This window comes from Rutidosis leptorrhynchoides, chromosome 6 (assembly GCF_046630445.1).
Source record: "Rutidosis leptorrhynchoides isolate AG116_Rl617_1_P2 chromosome 6, CSIRO_AGI_Rlap_v1, whole genome shotgun sequence".
Lineage (NCBI taxonomy): Eukaryota > Viridiplantae > Streptophyta > Magnoliopsida > Asterales > Asteraceae > Rutidosis > Rutidosis leptorrhynchoides.
Window position 1 is genome coordinate 159,891,287 of NC_092338.1, and position 22,876 is coordinate 159,914,162.

Genomic DNA, 22,876 nt, shown 5'->3' on the forward strand with positions numbered 1-22,876 from the left:
AATCTTCTGGAAATAGATGCGGGTATTTCTTCTTCATCTGATCTTCACGCTCCCAGGTGAACTCGGGTCCTCTACGAGCATTCCATCGAACCTTAACAATTGGTATCTTGTTTTGCTTAAGTCTTTTAACCTCACGATCCATTATTTCGACGGGTTCTTCGATGAATTGGAGTTTTTCGTTGATTTGGATTTCATCTAATGGAATAGTGAGATCTTCTTTAGCAAAACATTTCTTCAAATTCGAGACGTGGAAAGTGTTATGTACAGCCGCGAGTTGTTGAGGTAACTCAAGTCGGTAAGCTACTGGTCCGACACGATCAATAATCTTGAATGGTCCAATATACCTTGGATTTAATTTCCCTCGTTTACCAAATCGAACAACGCCTTTCCAAGGTGAAACTTTAAGCATGACCATCTCTCCAATTTCAAATTCTATATCTTTTCTTTTAATGTCAGCGTAGCTCTTTTGTCGACTTTGGGCGGTTTTCAACCGTTGTTGAATTTGGATGATCTTCTCGGTAGTTTCTTGTATAATCTCCGGACCCGTAATCTGTCTATCCCCCACCACACTCCAACAAATCGGAGACCTGCACTTTCTACCATAAAGTGCTTCAAACGGCGCCATCTCAATGCTTGAATGGTAGCTGTTGTTGTAGGAAAATTCTGCTAACGGTAGATGTCGATCCCAACTGTTTCCGAAATCAATAACACATGCTCGTAGCATGTCTTCAAGCGTTTGTATCGTCCTTTCGCTCTGCCCATCAGTTTGTGGATGATAGGCAGTACTCATGTCTAGACGAGTTCCTAATGCTTGCTGTAATGTCTGCCAGAATCTTGAAATAAATCTGCCATCCCTATCAGAGATAATAGAGATTGGTATTCCATGTCTGGAGACGACTTCCTTCAAATACAGTCGTGCTAACTTCTCCATCTTGTCATCTTCTCTTATTGGTAGGAAGTGTGCTGATTTGGTGAGACGATCAACTATTACCCAAATAGTATCAAAACCACTTGCAGTCCTTGGCAATTTAGTGATGAAATCCATGGTAATGTTTTCCCATTTCCATTCCGGGATTTCGGGTTGTTGAAGTAGACCTGATGGTTTCTGATGCTCAGCTTTGACCTTAGAACACGTCAAACATTCTCCTACGTATTTAGCAACATCGGCTTTCATACCCGGCCACCAAAAATGTTTCTTGAGATCCTTGTACATCTTCCCCGTTCCAGGATGTATTGAGTATCTGGTTTTATGAGCTTCTCTAAGTACCATTTCTCTTATATCTCCAAATTTTGGTACCCAAATCCTTTCAGCCCTATACCGGGTTCTGTCTTCCCGAATATTAAGATGCTTCTCCGATCCTTTGGGTATTTCATCCTTTAAATTTCCCTCTTTTAAAACTCCTTGTTGCGCCTCCTTTATTTGAGTAGTAATGTTATTATGAATCATTATATTCATAGATTTTACTCGAATGGGTTCTCTATCCTTCCTGCTCAAGGCATCGGCTACCACATTTGCCTTCCCCGGGTGGTAACGAATCTCAAAATCGTAATCATTCAATAATTCAATCCACCTACGCTGCCTCATATTCAGTTGTTTCTGATTAAATATGTGTTGAAGACTTTTGTGGTCGGTATATATAATACTTTTGACCCCATATAAGTAGTGCCTCCAAGTCTTTAATGCAAAAACAACCGCGCCTAATTCCAAATCATGCGTCGTATAATTTTGTTCGTGAATCTTCAATTGTCTAGACGCATAAGCAATCACCTTCGTTCGTTGCATTAATACACAACCGAGACCTTGCTTTGATGCGTCACAATAAATCACAAAATCATCATTCCCTTCAGGCAATGACAATATAGGTGCCGTAGTTAGCTTTTTCTTCAATAACTGAAACGCTTTCTCTTGTTCATCATTCCATTCAAATTTCTTCCCTTTATGCGTTAATGCAGTCAAGGGTTTTGCTATTCTGGAAAAGTCTTGGATGAACCTTCTGTAGTAACCAGCTAGTCCTAAAAACTGGCGTATGTGTTTCGGAGTTTTCGGGGTTTCCCACTTTTCAACAGTTTCTATCTTTGCCGGATCCACCTTAATACCTTCTTTGTTCACTATGTGACCGAGGAATTGAACTTCTTCCAACCAAAATGCACACTTTGAAAACTTAGCGTACAATTCTTCCTTCCTCAATACTTCTAACACCTTTCTCAAATGTTCACCGTGTTCTTGGTCATTCTTTGAGTAAATAAGTATGTCATCAATGAAAACAATGACAAACTTGTCAAGGTATGGTCCACACACTCGGTTCATAAGGTCCATGAACACAGCTGGTGCATTAGTTAAACCAAACGGCATGACCATAAACTCGTAATGACCGTAACGTGTTCTGAAAGCAGTCTTTGGAATATCATCTTCTTTCACCCGCATTTGATGATACCCGGAACGTAAGTCAATCTTTGAATAAACAGACGAGCCTTGTAGTTGATCAAATAAGTCGTCGATTCTCGGTAGTGGGTAGCGGTTCTTGATGGTAAGTTTGTTCAACTCTCGGTAGTCGATACACAACCTGAATGTACCATCTTTCTTTTTGACAAACAAAACAGGAGCTCCCCACGGTGATGTGCTTGGTCGAATGAAACCACGCTCTAAAAGTTCTTGTAATTGGCTTTGCAGTTCTTTCATCTCGCTGGGTGCGAGTCTGTAAGGAGCACGAGCTATTGGTGCAGCTCCTGGTACAAGATCTATTTGAAATTCAACGGATCGATGTGGGGGTAATCCCGGTAATTCTTTCGGAAATACATCGGGAAATTCTTTTGCAATGGGAACATCATTGATGCTCTTTTCTTCAGTTTGTACTTTCTCGACGTGTGCTAGAACAGCATAGCAACCTTTTCTTATTAGTTTTTGTGCCTTCAAATTACTAATAAGATGTAGCTTCGTGTTGCCCTTTTCTCCGTACACCATTAAGGGTTTTCCTTTTTCTCGTATAATGCGAATTGCATTTTTGTAACAAACGATCTCCGCTTTCACTTCTTTCAACCAGTCCATACCGATTATCACATCAAAACTCCCTAACTCTACTGGTATCAAATCAATCTTAAATGTTTCGCTAACCAGTTTAATTTCTCGATTCCGACATATATTATCTGCTGAAATTAATTTACCATTTGCTAATTCGAGTAAAAATTTACTATCCAAAGGCGTCAATGGACAACTTAATTTAGCACAAAAATCTCTACTCATATAGCTTCTATCCGCACCCGAATCAAATAAAACGTAAGCAGATTTATTGTCAATAAGAAACGTACCCGTAACAAGCTCCGGGTCTTCCTGTGCCTCTACCGCATTAATATTGAAAACTCTTCCACGGCCTTGTCCATTCGTGTTCTCCTGGTTCGGGCAATTTCTAATAATGTGGCCTGGTTTTCCACATTTATAACAAACTACATTGGCATAACTTGCTCCGACACTACTTGCTCCGCCATTACTCGTTCCGACACCATTTGTTCCTTTCGTTCTATTAACCCCTGGTCCGTAGACCTCACACTTCGCCGCGCTATGACCATTTCTTTTACACTTGTTGCAAAATTTGGTACAGAACCCCGAGTGATTCTTTTCACACCTTTGGCATAGTTGCTTCTGATTGTTGTTGTTGTTGCGGTTATTATTGTTGTTGGGATGATTGTTGTAGTTGCTGTTGTTGTTGTTGTTGTTGTTGTTGGGCCGTTTGTTGTAGTTGCGATTGATGTTGCGATTGTTGGGATAATTGTTGCGATTATTGTTGTAATTGCTGTTGTTGTTGTATTGGTGATTCTTATCACCGTTTTCCTCCCACTTTCTTTTGACTTGCTTCACATTGGCCTCTTCAGCAGTCTGTTCTTTAATTCTTTCTTCAATCTGGTTCACTAGTTTGTGAGCCATTCTACATGCCTGTTGTATGGAGGCGGGCTCGTGTGAACTTATATCTTCTTGGATTCTTTCCGGTAATCCTTTCACAAACGCGTCGATCTTCTCTTCCTCATCTTCGAATGCTCCCGGACACAATAGGCACAATTCTGTGAATCGTCTTTCGTACGTGGTAATATCAAATCCTTGGGTTTGTAACCCTCTAAGTTCTGTCTTGAGCTTATTGACCTCGGTTCTGGGACGGTACTTCTCGTTCATCAAGTGCTTGAATGCTGACCACGGTAGTGCGTACGCATCATCTTGTCCCACTTGCTCTAGATAGGTATTCCACCATGTTAACGCAGAACCTGTGAAGGTATGCGTAGCGTACTTCACTTTGTCCTCTTCAGTACACTTACTTATGGCAAACACCGATTCAACCTTCTCGGTCCACCGTTTCAATCCGATCGGTCCTTCGGTTCCATCAAATTCCAAAGGTTTGCAGGCAGTGAATTCTTTGTAGGTGCATCCTACACGATTTCCTGTACTGCTAGATCCAAGGTTATTGTTGGTATGTAGCGCAGCCTGTACTGCGGCTATGTTTGAAGCTAGAAAAGTACGGAATTCCTCTTCATTCATATTCACGGTGTGTCGAGTAGTCGGTGCCATTTCCTTCAAAATAGTTAAATGGAACAAGTTAATCATACAGAATATTAAGAGTAGTTAATAGTATTTCGTAGCATAATATGAACTCATTTATAAAAGCTTTTTCTTCATATTAGCGTTTTTAGAGTTTAAATTCGGGTAGTACCTACCCGTTAAGTTCATACTTAGTAGCTAATATACAATTCAACTACTACAATTCTATATGAAAAACTGATTATAATAATATTTCGCGTTCAAACTTTTATACAATATTTTACAAACTTACAATACCGCTTATTTTACATAAAGCATGAAATATAGCACACAATAACTTTGATACAAGATAGTTGTGAAGACAATTCTAGCTAGTACACAAGTCGTTCAGCAAAGGCAATAAAGACACGTAATTCATACGTCCAGAAACAAGTCATGCATTCTGGTTTTACTAGGACTACTTCCCATCCTTGGTCTTGTGCAACATAACCGTTATGGCTGTTGATAAGACAGCGTGTTGTAACGTCATCAAAGGGACGAGGGTTACGTAATGTCCAACAGTCCCGTAATAATCTAAAAACCTCATTTCTTACCCCAATTACCGACTCCGTCACTTGTGGAAATGTTTTGTTTAATAGTTGTAGCCCGATGTTCTTGTTCTCACTTTGGTGAGAAGCGAACATTACTAATCCGTAAGCATAACATGCTTCTTTATGTTGCATGTTAGCCGCTTTTTCTAAATCACGAAGTCCAATATTCGGATATATTGAGTCAAAATAATTTCTTAACCCGTTGCGTAAAATAGCATTTGGGTTCCCCGCAATATATGCGTCAAAGTAAACACATCGTAACTTATGGGTTTCCCAATGTGATATCCCCCATCTTTCAAACGAAAGTCTCTTATAAACCAAGACATTCTTGGAACGTTCTTCGAATGTCTTACAAACTGATCTCGCCTTAAATAGTTGTGCCGAAGAATTCTGGCCGACTCTAGACAAGATTTCATCAATCATGTCTCCGGGTAGGTCTCTTAAAATATTGGGTTGTCTATCCATTTTGTGTTTTTAAACTGTAAAATAGACAAGAGTTAGATTCATAAAAAAAATACTTATTAATACAAGCAATTTTTACATATATCATAACGCATAAGAACACTATATTCCATATATTACAACACACGAATACAACTATCTTATTCCGACTCGCTCGTTTCTTCTTCTTCGGTTTTGGTTCGTTTTGCCAAGTTTCTAGGGATATATGATGTTCCCCTAATACGAGCCGTCGTTGTCCACATTGGTTTAGAAAAACCTGGTGGTTTAGAGGTTCCCGGGTCATTGTTACAACTTAAGGACTTTCGGGGGTTGACGATACATATAAAGTTCATCGGGGTTGGAATTAGATTTTTCTATTTTTATGCCCTTTCCCTTATTATTTTCTTTTGCCTTTTTAAATTCAGTTGGGGTAATTTCTATAACATCATCGGAATTCTCGTCGGAATCCGATTCATCGGAGAATTGGTAATCCTCCCAATATTTTGCTTCCTTGGCGGAAACACCATTGACCATAATTAACTTTGGTCGGTTGGTTGAGGATTTTCTTTTACTTAACCGTTTTATTATTTCCCCCACCGGTTCTATTTCTTCATCCGGTTCCGATTCTTCTTCCGGTTCCGATTCTTCTTCTGGTTCCGACTCTTCTTCTGGTTCCTCTTCGGGAACTTGTGAATCAGTCCACAAATCATTCCAATTTACATTTGACTCTTCATTATTATTAGGTGAGTCAATGGGACTTGTTCTAGAGGTAGACATCTATCACATAATATCAAACACGTTAAGAGATTAATATATCACATAATATTCATATGTTAAAAATATATAGTTTCCAACAAAAATTTTAAGCAATCATTTTTAAAGAAAACACGGTCGAAGTCTAGACTCACTAATGCATCCTAACAAACTCGATAAGACACACTAATGCAAATTTTCTGGTTCTCTAAGACCAACGCTCGGATACCAACTGAAATGTCCCGTTCTTATTGATTAAAAACGTTCCATATTAATTGATTTCGTTGCGAGGTTTTGACCTCTATATGAGACGTTTTTCAAAGACTGCATTCATTTTTAAACAAACCATAACCTTTATTTCATCAATAAAGGTTTAAAAAGCTTTACGTAGATTATCAAATAATGATAATCTAAAATATCCTGTTTACACACGACCATTACATAATGGTTTACAATACAAATATGTTACAACAAAATAAGTTTCTTGAATGCAGTTTTTACACAATATCATACAAGCATGGACTCCAAATCTTGTCCTTATTTAAGTATGCGACAGCGGAAGCTCTTAATAATCACCTGAGAATAAACATGCTTAAAACGTCAACAAAAATGTTGGTGAGTTATAGGTTTAACCTATATATATCAAATCGTAACAATAGACCACAAGATTTCATATTTCAATACACATCCCATACATAGAGATAAAAATCATTCATATGGTGAACACCTGGTAACCGACAATAACAAGATGCATATATAAGAATATCCCCATCATTCCGGGACACCCTTCGGATATGATATAAATTTCGAAGTACTAAAGCATCCGGTACTTTGGATGGGGTTTGTTAGGCCCAATAGATCTATCTTTAGGATTCGCGTCAATTAGGGTGTCTGTTCCCTAATTCTTAGATTACCAGACTTAATAAAAAGGGGCATATTCGATTTCGATAATTCAACCATAGAATGTAGTTTCACGTACTTGTGTCTATTTTGTAAATCATTTATAAAACCTGCATGTATTCTCATCCCAAAAATATTAGATTTTAAAAGTGGGACTATAACTCACTTTCACAGATTTTTACTTCGTCGGGAAGTAAGACTTGGCCACTGGTTGATTCACGAACCTATAACAATATATACATATATATCAAAGTATGTTCAAAATATATTTACAACACTTTTAATATATTTTGATGTTTTAAGTTTATTAAGTCAGCTGTCCTCGTTAGTAACCTACAACTAGTTGTCCACAGTTAGATGTACAGAAATAAATCGATAAATATTATCTTGAATCAATCCACGACCCAGTGTATACGTATCTCAGTATTGATCACAACTCAAACTATATATATTTTGGAATCAACCTCAACCCTGTATAGCTAACTCCAACATTCACATATAGAGTGTCTATGGTTGTTCCGAAATATATATAGATGTGTCGACATGATAGGTCGAAACATTGTATACGTGTCTATGGTATCTCAAGATTACATAATATATAATACAAGTTGATTAAGTTATGGTTGGAATAGATTTGTTACCAATTTTCACGTAGCTAAAATGAGAAAAATTATCCAATCTTGTTTTACCCATAACTTCTTCATTTTAAATCCGTTTTGAGTGAATCAAATTGCTATGGTTTCATATTGAACTCTATTTTATGAATCTAAACCAAAAAAGTATAGGTTTCTAGTCGGAAAAATAAGTTACAAGTCGTTTTTGTAAAGGTAGTCATTTCAGTCGAAAGAACGACGTCTAGATGACCATTTTAGAAAACATACTTTCACTTTGAGTTTAACCATAATTTTTGGATATAGTTTCATGTTCATAATAAAAATCATTTTCTCAGAATAACAACTTTTAAATCAAAGTTTATCATAGTTTTTAATTAACTAACCCAAAACAGCCCGCGGTGTTACTACGACGGCGTAAATCCGGTTTTACGGTATTTTTCGTGTTTCCAGGTTTTAAATCATTAAGTTAGCATATCATATAGATATATAGAACATGTGTTTAGTTGATTTTAAAAGTCAAGTTAGAAGGATTAACTTTTGTTTGCGAACAAGTTTAGAATTAACTAAACTATGTTCTAGTGATTACAAGTTTAAACCTTCGAATAAGATAGCTTTATATGTATGAATCGAATGATGTTATGAACATCATTACTACCTTAAGTTCCTTGGATGAACCTACTGGAAAAGAGAAAAATGGATCTAGCTTCAATGGATCCTTGGATGGCTCAAAGTTCTTGAAGCAAAATCATGACACGAAAACAAGTTCAAGTAAGATCATCACTTGAAATAAGATTGTTATAGTTATAGAAATTGAACCAAAGTTTGAATATGATTATTACCTTGTATTAGAATGATAACCTACTGTAAGAAACAAAGATTTCTTGAGGTTGGATGATCACCTTACAAGATTGGAAGTGAGCTAGCAAACTTGAAAGTATTCTTGATTTTATGAAACTAGAACTTTTGGAATTTATGAAGAACACTTAGAACTTGAAGATAGAACTTGAGAGAGTTCAATTAGATGAAGAAAATTGAAGAATGAAAGTGTTTGTAGGTATTTTTGGTCGTTGGTGTATGGATTAGATATAAAGGATATGTAATTTTGTTTTCATGTAAATAAGTCATGAATGATTACTCATATTTTTGTAATCTTATGAGATATTTCATGCTAGTTGCCAAATGATGGTTCCCACATGTGTTAGGTGACTCACATGGGCTGCTAAGAGCTGATCATTGGAGTGTATATACCAATAGTACATACATCTAAAAGCTGTGTATTGTACGAGTACGAATACGGGTGCATACGAGTAGAATTGTTGATGAAACTGAACGAGAATGTAATTGTAAGCATTTTTGTTAAGTAGAAGTATTTTGATAAGTGTATTGAAGTCTTTCAAAAGTGTATAAATACATATTAAAACACTACATATATATACATTTTAACTGAGTCGTTAAGTCATCGTTAGTCGTTACATGTAAGTGTTGTTTTGAAACCTTTAGGTTAACGATCTTGTTAAATGTTGTTAACCCAATGTTTATAATATCAAAAGAGATTTTAAATTATTATATTATCATGATATTATGATGTACGAATATCTCTTAATATGATATATATACATTAAATGTCGTTACAACGATAAACGTTACATATATGTCTCGTTTCAAAATCATTAAGTTAGTAGTCTTGTTTTTACATATGTAGTTCATTGTTAATATAATTAATGATATGTTTACTTATCATAATATCATGTTAACTATATATATAACCATATATATGTCATCATATAGTTTTTTTTACAAGTTTTAACGTTCGTGAATCACCGGTCAACTTGGGTGGTCAATTGTCTATATGAAACCTATTTCAATTAATCAAGTCTTAACAAGTTTGATTGCTTAACATGTTGGAAACATTTAATCATGTAAACATCAATCTCAATTAATATATATAAACATGGAAAAGTTCGGGTCACTACAGTTGTAGCTACGTGAAAATTGGTAACAAATCTATATTAATCATATCCTAGCTAACTTATATTGTATAATACATATATTCTAATATATTATGTAATCTTGGGATACCATAGACACGTATACAAATGTTTTGACATATCATATCGACCCATGTATATATATTATTTAAAACAACCATACACACTCTATATGCAGATATGTTTGAGTTAGCTATATAGGGTTGAGGTTGATTCAAAAAATATATATACTTTGAGTTGTGATCTAGCCTGAGACGTGTATACACTGGGTCATGGATTTATTCAAGATAATATATATCGATTTATTTCTGTACATCTAACTGTGGACAACTAGTTGTAGGTTACTAACGAGGACAACTGACTTAATAAACTCAAATCATTAAAACGTAATAAAAATGTTGTAAATATATTTTGAACATACTTTGATATATATGTACATATTTTTTATAGGTTCGTGAATCGACCAGTGGCCAAGTCTTACTTCCCGACGAAGTAAAAATATGTGAAAGTGAGTTATTGTCCTACTTTTAAAATCTAATATTTTTGGGATGAGAATACATGCAGTTTTATAAATGTTTTACGAAATAGACACAAGTAATTGAAACTACATTATATGGGTGAATGATCGAAGCCGAATATGCCCCTTTTGCTTGGTAGCCTAAGAATTAGTAAACCGATCTACTAATTGACTCGAATCAAAAAGATAGATCTATTGGGCCTAACGAACCCCATCCAATGTACCGGATGCTTTAGTAATTCGAATTCATTTTTTATCATGTCCGATGGATTTTCCGAAATGATAGGGGATATTCTTATATGCATCTTGTTAATGTCGGTTACCAGGTGTTCACCATATGAATGATTTTTATCTCTATGTATGGGATGTATATTGAAATATGAAATCTTGTGGTCTATTATTACGATTTGATAAATATATAGGTTAAACCTATAACTCACCAACATTTTTGTTGACATTTAAAGCATGTTTATTCTCAGGTGATTATTAAGAGCTTCCGCTGTTGCATGCTAAAATATGGACAAGATTCGGTGTCAACATGATTGTATAATATTGTTTAAAACTGCATTCGAGATTTACTTTGTTGTAACATATTAATATTGTAAACCAATATGTATTGGTAGTGTGTAAGTGTGATATTTTTAGATTATCATTTCTCGATAATCTAGGTGCTGTCTTTTTAACCTTGTCGATAAAATAAAGGTTATGGTTTGTTTTAAAAACGAATGCAGTCTTTGAAAAATATCTCATGTAGAGGTCAAAACCTCACAAAGAGATCAATTAATATGAAACATTTATAATCGACATGAACGGGACATTTCAGTGGTGGTGGTGGTGGCAGGTGGTGGTGGTGATGGTAGGTGGTGGTGGTTGGTAGTGTTGGTGGTGGTGGTGGTGGTTGGTAGTGGTTTGTGGTGGTAGTGGTAGTGGGTGTGGTGGTGATGGGTTGTGGCGGGTGGTGGTTAGTGGTGGGTGATGGTGGTGGTTGGTAGTGGTTGGTGGTTGGTGGTGGGTGGTGGTGGAGGTTGGTGGTGTTGGTAGTTGGTGGTGGTGGGTGGTGGTGGAGGTTGGTGGAGTTAGTAGGTGGTGGTGGTGGTTGGTAGTGGTTGGTGGTGGTGGTTGATAGTGGTGGTTGATGGTGGTGGTTGGCAGTGGTTGGTGGTGGTGGGTGGTGGTGGTTGGTGGTGGGAGGTGGTTGGTGGTGGTGATGGGGATAGGTGGTGGCGGGTAATGGTGGTGGTGGTAGGTGGTGGTGGTTGGTGGTGGTTGGTGGTGGGGGGTGGTGGTGGTTGGTAGTGGTTGGTGGTGATGGGGATGGGTGGTGGCGGGTGGTAGTGATGGTGGGTGGTGGTGGTGGGTGGTGGTGGTGGTTGGTGGTGGTTGGTGGTGGTGGGTGGTGTTGGCGGTTGGTGGTCGGTGGTGGTTGGTGGTAGGTGTTGGTGGTGGGTGGTGGTGGTGGTTGGTGGTGGTTGGTAGTGGTTGGCGGTGGTTTATGCTGGTGGTGGTTGGTGGTGGTTGGTGGGTGGTGGTTGGTGGGTGGTGGTTGTTAGTAGTGGGTAGTGGTGGTGGTGGTTGGTGGTGGTGGTGGTGATGGGGATGGGGATGGGTGGTGGCGGGTGGTGGTGGTGGGTGGTAGTGGGGGTGGGGGTGGTGGGTGGTGGTGATGGTAGGTGGTTGTGGTGGTTGCTGGTGGTGGATGGTAGTGGTGGTTGGTGGTGGGTGGTGGTGGGTGGTGGTGGTAGGTGGTTGTGGTGGTTGCTGGCAATGGATGGTAGTAGTGGTTGGTGGTGGTAGTTGTGGGTGGTGGTGGGGGTGGGTGGTGGTTTGTAGGGGTGGATGGTAGTGGTTGGTGGTGGTGGTTGATGGTGGTGGTGGGTGGTGGTGGGTGGTGGTGGTGGTTGGTGGAGGGTGGTGGTTGGTGGTGGTAGGGTGGTGGTGGTGGGTGGTAGTGGTGGTTGGTAGTGGTAGGTGGTGGTGATGGGGATGTGTGGTGGTGATGGTTGGTGGTGGTGGTTGGTGGTGGTGGGTGGTGGTGGTTTTGGTGGTTGGTGGTGGTGGTGGGTGGTGGTGGTGGTGGGTGGTTGGTTTTGATGGTTTGTTGTGGTGGTGGTTGGTGATGGTGGGTAGTGGTGGGTGGTGTTGGTGGTTGGTGGTTGGTGGTGGGTGTTGGTGGCGGTGGTTGGTGGTTGTTGGTGGTGGTGGTTGGTGGTGGTGGTTGGTGGTTGTGGTTGGTGGTTGGTGGTGGTGATGGAGATGGGTGGTGGCGGGTGGGGGTGGTGGGTGGTGGGGGTGGTGGTGGTGGTGGTAGGTGGTTGTAGTGGTTGCTGGCGGTGGATGGTAGTGGTGGTTGGTGGTGGGGGTGGTGGGTGGTGGGTAGGTGGTTGTGGTGGTTGCTGGAGGAGGATGGTAGTAGTGGTTGGTGGTGGGTGTTGTGGGTGGTGGTGGTTAGTGGGGGTGGGTGGTAGTGGGGGTGGGTGGTGGTTGGTGGTGGTGATGGGGATAGGTGGTGGTGGTGGTGATGGGGATGGGTGGTAGCGGGTGGTGGTGGGTGGTGGTGGTGGTTGGTGGTGGTGGTTGGTAAGTGGTGGTAGTGGGTGGTGGTGGTGGTGATGGGTGGTGGTGGTTGGTGGTGGTTGGTAGTGTTGGTGGTGGTGGTGGTTGGTAGTGGTTTGTGATGGTGATGGGTGGTGGCGGGTGGTGGTGGTGGTTAGTGGTGGGTGATGGTGGTGGTTGGTAGTGGTTGGTGGTTGGCGGTGGGTGGTGGTGGAGGTTGGTGGTGTTGGTAGTTGGTGTTGGTGGGTGGTGGTGGAGGTTGGTGGAGTTGGTGGGTGGTGGTGGTGGTTGGTAGTGGTTGGTGGTGGTGGTTGATGGTGGTAGTTGATGGTGGTGGTTGGTAGTGGTTGGTGGTGGTGGTTGATGGTGGTAGTTGATGGTGGTGGTTGGTAGTGGTTGGTGGTGGTGGGTGGTTGGTAGTGGTGGGTGGTGGTGGGTGGTGGTGGTTGGTGGTGGGTGGTGGTGAAGGGTGGTGGTGGTTAGTGGTGGTGTTGGTGGTTGGTGGGTGGTGGTTGGTGGGTGGTGGTTGGTGGTGGGTGGTGGTGGTTGGTGGTGGTTGGTGGTGGTGATGGGGATAGGTGGTGGCGGGTGGTGGTGGTGATGGGGATGGGTGGTAGCGGGTGGTGGTGGTGGGTGGTAGTGGGGGTGGGGGTGGTGGGTGGTGGTGGTAGGTGGTTGTGGTGGTTGCTGGCGGTGGATGGTAGTGGTGGTTGGTGGTGGGTGGTGGTGGGTGGTGGTGGTAGGTGGTTGTGGTGGTTGCTGGCAATGGATGGTAGTAGTGGTTGGTGGTGGTAGTTGTGGGTGGTGGTGGGGTTGGGTGGTGGTTTGTAGGGGTGGATGGTAGTGGTTGGTGGTGGAGGTTGATGGTGGTGGTGGGTGGTGGTGGTGGTTGGTGGTGGTTGGTGGTGGTAGGGTGGTAGTGGTGGTTGGTAGTGGTAGGTGGTGGTGATGGGGATGTGTGGTGCTGATGGTTGGTGGTGGTGGTTGGTGGTGGTGGGTGGTGGTGGTTTTGGTGGTTGGTGGTGGTGGTGGGTGGTTGGTTTTGATGGTTTGTTGTGGTGGTGGTTGGTGATGGTGGGTTGTGTTGGTGGTTGGTGGTTGGTGGTGGGTGTTGGTGGTGGTGGTTGGTGGTTGTTAGTGGTGGTGGTTGGTGGTGGTGGTTGGTGGTTGTGGTTGGTGGTTGGTGGTGGTGATGGAGATGGGTGGTGGCGGGTGGGGGTGGTGGGTGGTGGGGGTGGTGGTGGTGGTGGTAGGTGGTTGTAGTGGTTGTTGGCGGTGGATGGTAGTGGTGGTGGGGGTGGTGGGTGGTGGGTAGGTAGTTGTGGTGGTTGCTGGCGGAGGATGGTAGTAGTGGTTGGTGGTGGGTGTTGTGGGTGGTGGTGGTTAGTGGGGGTGGGTGGTAGTGGGGGTGGGTGGTGGTGGTTGTTAGTGGTTGGTGGTGGAGAATGGTGGTGGTGGGTGGTGGTGGTGGGTGGTGGTGGTGGGTGGTGGTTGGTGGTGGTGGGGTGGTGGTGGGTGGTTGGTGGTGGTGTGTGGTAGTGGTGGTTGGTAGTGGTAGGTGGTGGTGATGGGGATGGGTGGTGGTGATGGTTGGTGGTGGTGGTTGGTGGTGGTGGAGGGTGGTGGTTCTGGTGGTGGTTGGTGGTGGTGGTGGGTGGTTGGTTTTGATGGTTTGTTGTGGTGGTGGTTGGTGGTGGTGGGTAGTGGTGGTGGTGGGTGGTGGTGGTTGGTAAGTGGTGGTAGTGGGTGGTGGTGGTGGTGATGGGTGGTGGTGGTTGGTGGTGGTTGGTAGTGTTGGTGGTGGTGGTGGTTGGTAGTGGTTTGTGGTGGTGATGGGTGGTGGCGGGTGGTGGTGGTGGTTAGTGGTGGGTGATGGTGATGGTTGGTAGTGGTTGGTGGTTGGCGGTGGGTGGTGGTGGAGGTTGGTGGTGTTGGTAGTTGGTGTTGGTGGGTGGTGGTGGAGGTTGGTGGAGTTGGTGGGTGGTGGTGGTGGTTGGTAGTGGTTGGTGGTGGTGGTTGATGGTGGTAGTTGATGGTGGTGGTTGGCAGTGGTTGGTGGTGGTGGGTGGTTGGTAGTGGTTGGTGGTGGTGGTGGTTGGTGGTGGTTGGTGGTGGGTGGTGGTGAAGGGTGGTGGTAGTTAGTGGTGGTGTTGGTGGTTGATGGGTGGTGGTTGGTGGGTGGTGGTGGTTGGTGGTGGGTGGTGATGGTTGGTGGTGGTGGTTGGTGGTGGTTGGTGGTGGTGGTAATGGGGATGGGTGGTGGCGGGTGGTGGTGGTGGGTGGTGGGGGTGGTGGTGGTAGGTGGTTGTAGTGGTTGCTGGCGGTGGATGGTAGTGGTGGTTGGTGGTGGGGGTGGTGGTTGGTGGTGGGGGTGGTGGGTGGTGGTGGTAGGTGGTTGTGGTGGTTGCTGGCGGAGGATGGTAGTAGTGGTTGGTGGTGGTGGTTGTGGGTGGTGGTGGGGGTGCGTGGTGGTGGGGGTAGGTGGTGGTTGGTGGTGGTTGGTAGTGGTTGGTGGTGGTGGGTGGTGGTGGTTGATGGTGGTGGTTGATGGTGGTGGTGGGTGGTGCTGGTTGGTTGAGGGTTGTGGTTGGTGGTGGTGGGGTGGTGGTGGGTGGTGGTGGTTGGTGGTTGGTGGTGGTGGGTGGTAGTGGTGGTTGGTAGTGGTAGGTGGTGGTGATGGGGAAGGGTGGTGGTGATGGTTGGTGGTGGCGGTTGGTGGTGGTTGGTGGTGGTTCTGGTGGTTGGTGGTGGTGGTTGGTGGTGGTGGGTGGTTGGTTTTGATGGTTTGTTGTGGTGGTGGTTGGTGGTGGTGGGTAGTGGTGGTGGTGGGTGGTGGTGGTGGTTGGTAGGTGGTGGTAGTGGGTGGTGGTGGTGGTGATGGGTGGTGGTGGTTGGTGGTGGTGGTGGTTGGTGGTGGTGTTGGTGTTGGGTGGTGGTGGTGGTGATGGGTGTTGTTGGGTGGGGTGGTTGGTGGGTGGGTGGGTCGCGGTGGTAGGTGGTGGTGGTGGTTGATGGTTGTATGTGGTGATGGTTGGTGTTGGTGTTGGTGTTGGGTGGTGTGGTTGGTGGCTGGGTGGTGGTGGTTGTAGGTGGTGGTGGTGGTGGTGGTAGGTGGTGGTGGTGTTTGGTGGTGGTGGTGGTTGGTGGTTGATGGTTGTAAGTGGTGGTGGTGGGCTGTGGTGATGAAGGTGGTGCATAATATATTAACTTTTGTATATTTAATTTTTATTAATTATAATTATTAAAAAGACCTTTTTACCCTTTCATGCATCTTAAGCTAAAATGAAGTTTTATGATATTTTGTGGTCACGTTTGCTTATCCGAGTTGTACTCGTTTTAAGCTTAGCCACGGATCTTGCCCCTATATATATATATATATATATATATATATATATATATATATATATATATATATATATATATATATATATATATATATATATATATATACTAGTGAAATGACCCATGAAATCACGTGTTTGTTTAAACGAAACAATTTAATGACATGTTTTAGGTTTTAAGTGAATGTAAATGCTAAAGTCATTTATTTTAATGACCCGTTTGACTAAGAAATTTGTCGTTTATTATACAAATATATAGAGACATGTATTTTCGCATACATATGTAACGTAATTAATTTCGTAAAAAGAATCTATATTTGAATATTAATAATGTAATAATTATAATTATAATTATTATATTAAAAGTAAATAATAATAAAGTTCGCTCAAAGTTGAGTATTTATAATAATAATAATAATAATAATAATTATTAGTAATAACAAATGACTTTTAATTTTTTTAAAAAATTAAAATTACAATTTAGGAGAGATTAATATTTTTTTTATAAAAGATTTCGTATTATTTTTTTAATTAAATTAATATATAATTATGACATCATCATTATGAAAATTAAAGGGTAATTAGCTTAATGATAACATCATCATTTTAGAGCTTTATATATATATATATATATATATATATATATATATATATATATATATATATATATATATATATATATATATATATATATATATATATATATATATAAGGGTTGTCTCAACAATTTAAAGGTTCTAGACGAAAATAAAAATGGGCTCACATATACGTTAAAATTTTTTACTACGCATAAAAAATAATACTCCAATTTATCTATTTAATTACTTACATTATATTTAATTATTAAAAACAAGGTATTTTAACTTTAATTGACAATTTTTTATTTGATTTAATTAAATATATTAAATAAATATTTACATATTCAAAATTTTAGACCATTGTAAGTTGAGTTTATTCAAGTTTAATACGTCGTACTATGTGTTTTTGATACATGGAGTGCCATATAAAGTTTCAATTTAAAACCAATCCTGGAAATTATAACAGTTTATATCATATACGAAGTATCATATTTAACTTTCATAAAAAATCATATACACCACATCTGTACCAAAACATTTAGAGTATTCAAAATATTGATTACATATTGATAGAATAAGGCTATGAACTGTGATGATGTGCGTAACCCATCATATTTTTTCATTGGGTTTGCACTTGGGCTTGAGTTAAAAAAAGCCCACAAGTCTCTTAAAACCCTAAATCCCTTTTATAAATAGAGGGGTCATCCACACTTTTCATTCATCTCATCTTTCTCTCTCTATTTTGTTCTCCACTCTCTCTCTCTCTCTCTCTCTCTCTCTCTCTCTCTCTCACACATCCGTTTCTACTCACATACAAATCTTGGTTTTTGCCTTCCTAGGCTTTTTTCCCTCACGACCCGATTACCCGACTCAACCGGATGGCCTTCAACCATCAACCACCCTCTCGAGATCATTATCTCGATTCGGGTTATGACAGTAACCGGACCGGAGTGTTGATGTTGTTGAAACCCCAAAACCCCTCTTTCATTGATTCAAGCGTATCTCTGTACACGACGCAGATCTATGCTTGATCAAATGGCGCCATCCGTGGGACACAAATAATTTGTCATGTGTTCTAGTCAATAAGCCCACGACCGGGTCTATCGCATCTCAACGACTACGGCCAGATCTGAACGATTTCTGATAAGTGTTCTCTTTATTTATTTTATTAATCTATAAGTTTCTACTTTAAACTTACTCGGATCTGGATGTTTAATCTTATAATTAACTGGATGCGGTCAGTTATAAACTAATGCACTACGTTGCTCTTCATATTTCGATGAATACATGTGATTCACTTTATCAGCGCAATTGGATGCGTATCAGTAGTGTATTCCCGAAACTTAAAAAGTGATTTTAGTACTTACAAATGTTAAAGCACATGATACAACTTGTGATGGTGTTTATGTGTATGTAATTACATGGCACCACATACAACAAGTAATGTAATTGTGAAGTCATCTTATGGTCACATGAAAGTAAAAAGCACAATTAATATTGCGCTACTCACAACTTACGGATATTTTTGGAGCTATCCATGCTTGTACCCAATATGTGTGCTCCGTAATAGTTTTTGCACTACCCAGATTGCATTTTACACTGCTCATAAGCACGACGTACGCGCCACCTTTATTAGGTTATATGAGCAACACATTCAATAGAGCTTTGTACGCTTCGGGTTTAACCCGGTTGAGAGCACATTTCATATCGAAAAGATCGTGGCGCGCATGACGTTCAATTAATTACGGGCGCCTTAAAACCAATCGACTCGCGACCGCATTCAACCAACTCCGCGCAACGGACTCTCAACAGCAAACCGCTCAGGTCTCCACTTTGGAAAAAATAAAACGAATCTAACCGGATTTGTACCTGCCATAGTTCTTTAGTGCATGGTTTGTGAGCACATAGCTTATTGGCGCAGGATTGCAGTTGTACCTAAGTGGTAGTAGCCTGCCTCTAACACATTTGAGGTCAGGAGTTCGACTCCACTCCAGGGCAACAATTAATGCAATTCTATCCCTGCCATGTAAGGATCCACCCATGGCACCTTTCCCACATTGTGTTGGGGGGTAAAGGGGAGGGGGTTTTACTTGGTCGTGCCCTTGGATCGGTTCAAGGTTTCCTCCCGGGCAGCGATAGTGTAGAGACACGTCCTAATCCATAAGGACGAATACAATAACATATGGTTACATTGCGAGGTATTTGACCTCTATATGATACATTTTACAAACATTGCATTCATTTTAAAACACAAACTTTCGTTTCATCGAAAGTTGACAGGCATGCATACAATTTCATAATATCCAAACTATAAATGACCTAATTTGTCATTTACTTAATAATAATCTTTATTGAACTCAATGACTTGAATGCAATGTCTTTTGAAATATGCCATGAATGACTCCAAGTAATATCTTTAAAATGAGGAAATGCACAGCGAAAGATTTCTTTAATACCTGAGAATAAACATGTTTAAAAGAGTTAACCAAAAGGTTGGTGAGTTCATTAGTTTATCGTAATCAATCATTTCCATCATTTTAATAAACCACAAGACTTACTTTTTATAGTTAACTGCATGAACACTCATCTGCAAAAATCATCTTACAGGAACACTCATCTGTATAAAATTCATTCATATGGTGAACACCTGGTAACCGACATTAACAAATGCATATAGAATACCCCCAAATATACAGGTACACTCATCTGTATATAAAATCGAAGTACTAACGCATCCATAACCTGGATGGGGTTTGTTAGGTCCATAGATATATCTTCAGGATTCGCGTCAATTAGGGGGTCTGTTCCCTAATTCTTAGGCTACCAAGCTAAAAGGGTGATATTGATAGTGCTCCAAATGAACATATATTTAGTAGCAATATCCTCCCAATATGTAAATTATTTAGTTGTAATTGTCCTATTGTAAGTTGTAATCGTTTATATTAAATAAGTGCGAAGATAAAAGGCGAAAATGACGATTTGAAGACGCAAATGACCAAAAAGCTCAAATGTACAAGATACAATCCAAGTGGTTCAATTTATTGATAAGAAACGTCTAAAAATGACAAGAGTACAAGTTGCGGAACGGAAAGTACAAGATATTAAATTATACGAAAGGACGTTCGAAAATCCGGAACCGGGACCTGAGCCAACTATCAACGCCCGACGCAACGGACTAAAAATTATGAGTCAACTATGCACAAGAATATAATATAATATTTAAATAATTATATAAATTATTTATATATTATATATATTTAAATATAATATCGACAAGCAAATGGCCAAAAAAATGTGAGCTGGATTCCTGACCTCCGCACTCGCGGAGCTTTAAAGCATAGAACCTCCGCACTCGCGGAGCAGCCAAAATCAGAAATGTCCTATAAATGCAACGAGCTTCTGCCGAGTTCAAAACATATAATAATAATACTCCTCTGTAATAATAATATATATATATATATATATATATATATATATATATATATATATATATATATATATATATATATATATATATATATATATATATATATATATATATATATATATATATATATATATATATTATATAGTATAGTGTAGTTTTATATTAGATTAGTTTTGGGTTATGCAAAGGTTATTTTACGGGTTTTAAAGTCGGAGCTCTGTCCGTGTAACACTACGCGATAAATAATCAATATAAGCTATGTTCTCCTTTTTAAATTAATGTTTCGTACTTAAGTTATTATTATGCTTATTTAAGACTAAGTAATCATGTGATTGGGCTAAAATACTAAAATTGGGTAATTGGGCTTTGTACCATAATTGGGGTTTAGACAAAAGAACGACACTTGTGGAAATTAGACTATGGGCTATTAATGGGCTTTATATTTGTTTAACTAAATGATAGTTTGTTAATTTAATATGAATATTTACAATTGGATGTACCTATAAATAACCACATACACTCGATAGGACACGATGGGCGGGATATTTATATGTACGAATAATCGTTCATTTAACCGGACACGGGAATGAATTAATAGTCACTAGAATTATTAAAACAAGGGTGAAATTATATACAAGGACACTTGGTGTAATTGTTAGCAAAGTATTAAAACCTAGGGTTACACGCAGTCGATATCCTGGTGTAATTATTAAACAAAGTATTAAGACCTTGTTACAGTTTAAGTCCCCAATTAGTTGGAATATTTGACTACGGGTATACGGATAATTTGACGAGGACACTCGCATTTTATATTTATGACTGATGGACTGTTATGGACAAAAACCAGACGGACATATTAAATAATCCAGGACAAAGGACAATTAACCCAAGGGAATAAACTAAAATCAACACGTCGAACATCATGATTACGGAAGTTTAAATAAGCATAATTCTTTTATTTTCTTATTTAATTACACTTTTAATTATCGCACTTTTATTTATTGTCATTGTATTTAATTGCACTTTTAATTATCGTACTTTTTAATTTTCTCGCACTTTTATTTATCGCAATTTCATTATCGTTATTTACTTTACGTTTTAAATTAAGTTGTATTTATTTTGAATATTTTACATTAGGTTTTAACTACGACTAAAGTTTTAAAATCGATAAACCGGTCATTAACGGTAAACCCCCTTTTTATATATTATTATATATTATTATATATATTTTGTACAAATATAGTTATTTAAAATATAGTGTGAAATAAGCTATCTCCCTGTGGAACGAACCGGACTTACTAAAAACTATACTACTCTACGATTAGGTACACTGCCTATAGTTTTGTAGCAAGGTTTAGGTATATCCCATCTGTAAATAAATAATTAAAACTTGTGTAATTTGTAACGTATTTCGTAGTAAAAAATAATAGTATTTCCGTACCCCCACGCTACAACATCAAGTTTTTGGCACCGCTGCCGGGGAACTTAAACGCCAAAAGCGCAACGCTAAAAATAAGAAAAAAAAGTTTTTATAAAAGTTTTTGTTAAGTTCTTTTTATAAAAATATAAGTTTTAAAAATAATAAAAATATAAAAAAATATAATATATTTATATTTTTAAGAGTTTATAATATTTATAAAGTAAATAAGTATTTTTATTTTAGTTTTAAAATTAAATTTTTATTTAAGTTATATTTATATTTTTTATATTTTATAAAACAGAAAAACAGAAAAAGTAAAAAAAAAAAAAATCTGAAACTGAACCCTCCGCGACTCGCGGAGTATTTGAACTGGGTTCATCCGCACTCGCGGAGGTACCCTGACACGCCTGATCAACCCTAGTTTCTCATTTATTACGGTGTATTATTATTTATTATAATTATAATTAAACCCTAATTAGGTTTTTAGTATTTTATTATTTAGTTTAGTTTTATTAATTAATTTGTATTTTTAAGTTTAATTAGTTTAAATAAATATATAAATTAATACTTTTATAAAATAAATAATATAAAAATAATATTTTTATAAAAATTATAATTTTATAAACTTTAAGTTTATTTTTATATTTTGTATCTTTTTATTTGTTTTAGCATAATTTGTATTTTTTTTATCGTTCGTACTTAGTTTTAAATATAGTATTTGCCATAGTTATTTTTATTTCTAGATTTTTAGGCTTTGCCGTAAATTTCCTTAAGTGCTTTTTCTTTAGACTAAGATTTAGATGCTTTAGAATTTTGCGACACCGTTTTTAGTTTTTAGTTCCTTTTTAAGTTATTGGCATTTGGGATATAGTTTTTTTTTTAAGCTTTAATATTTTTAGACGCAACTTTTAATTCTAAAATTTTAGTGCCTTTTAAGTTACGACGCGCTACTTTCTTATTTTTATTTTGCGACGCCTAATTATTTTTCGTCTTTTTATTTTTCGACGTTTTTCGACGCGCACTCTTTTTCTTTCTTATATCTCGACACTATAGTTTTTAGGACATAGAATTTTTTTATTTCTTCTCTAAAATTTCTTTAAATTTCAACGAAAAATTATTTTAAGTGGTTAAATTGATAGACATCCAAATTTTCTGCTTCGTAGTAATAGTTGAATTTGTTAGTGGCTGAGTTGTGAGCTTCTGATTTAAAGGGTTCTGGCTCCCTGCTGCAT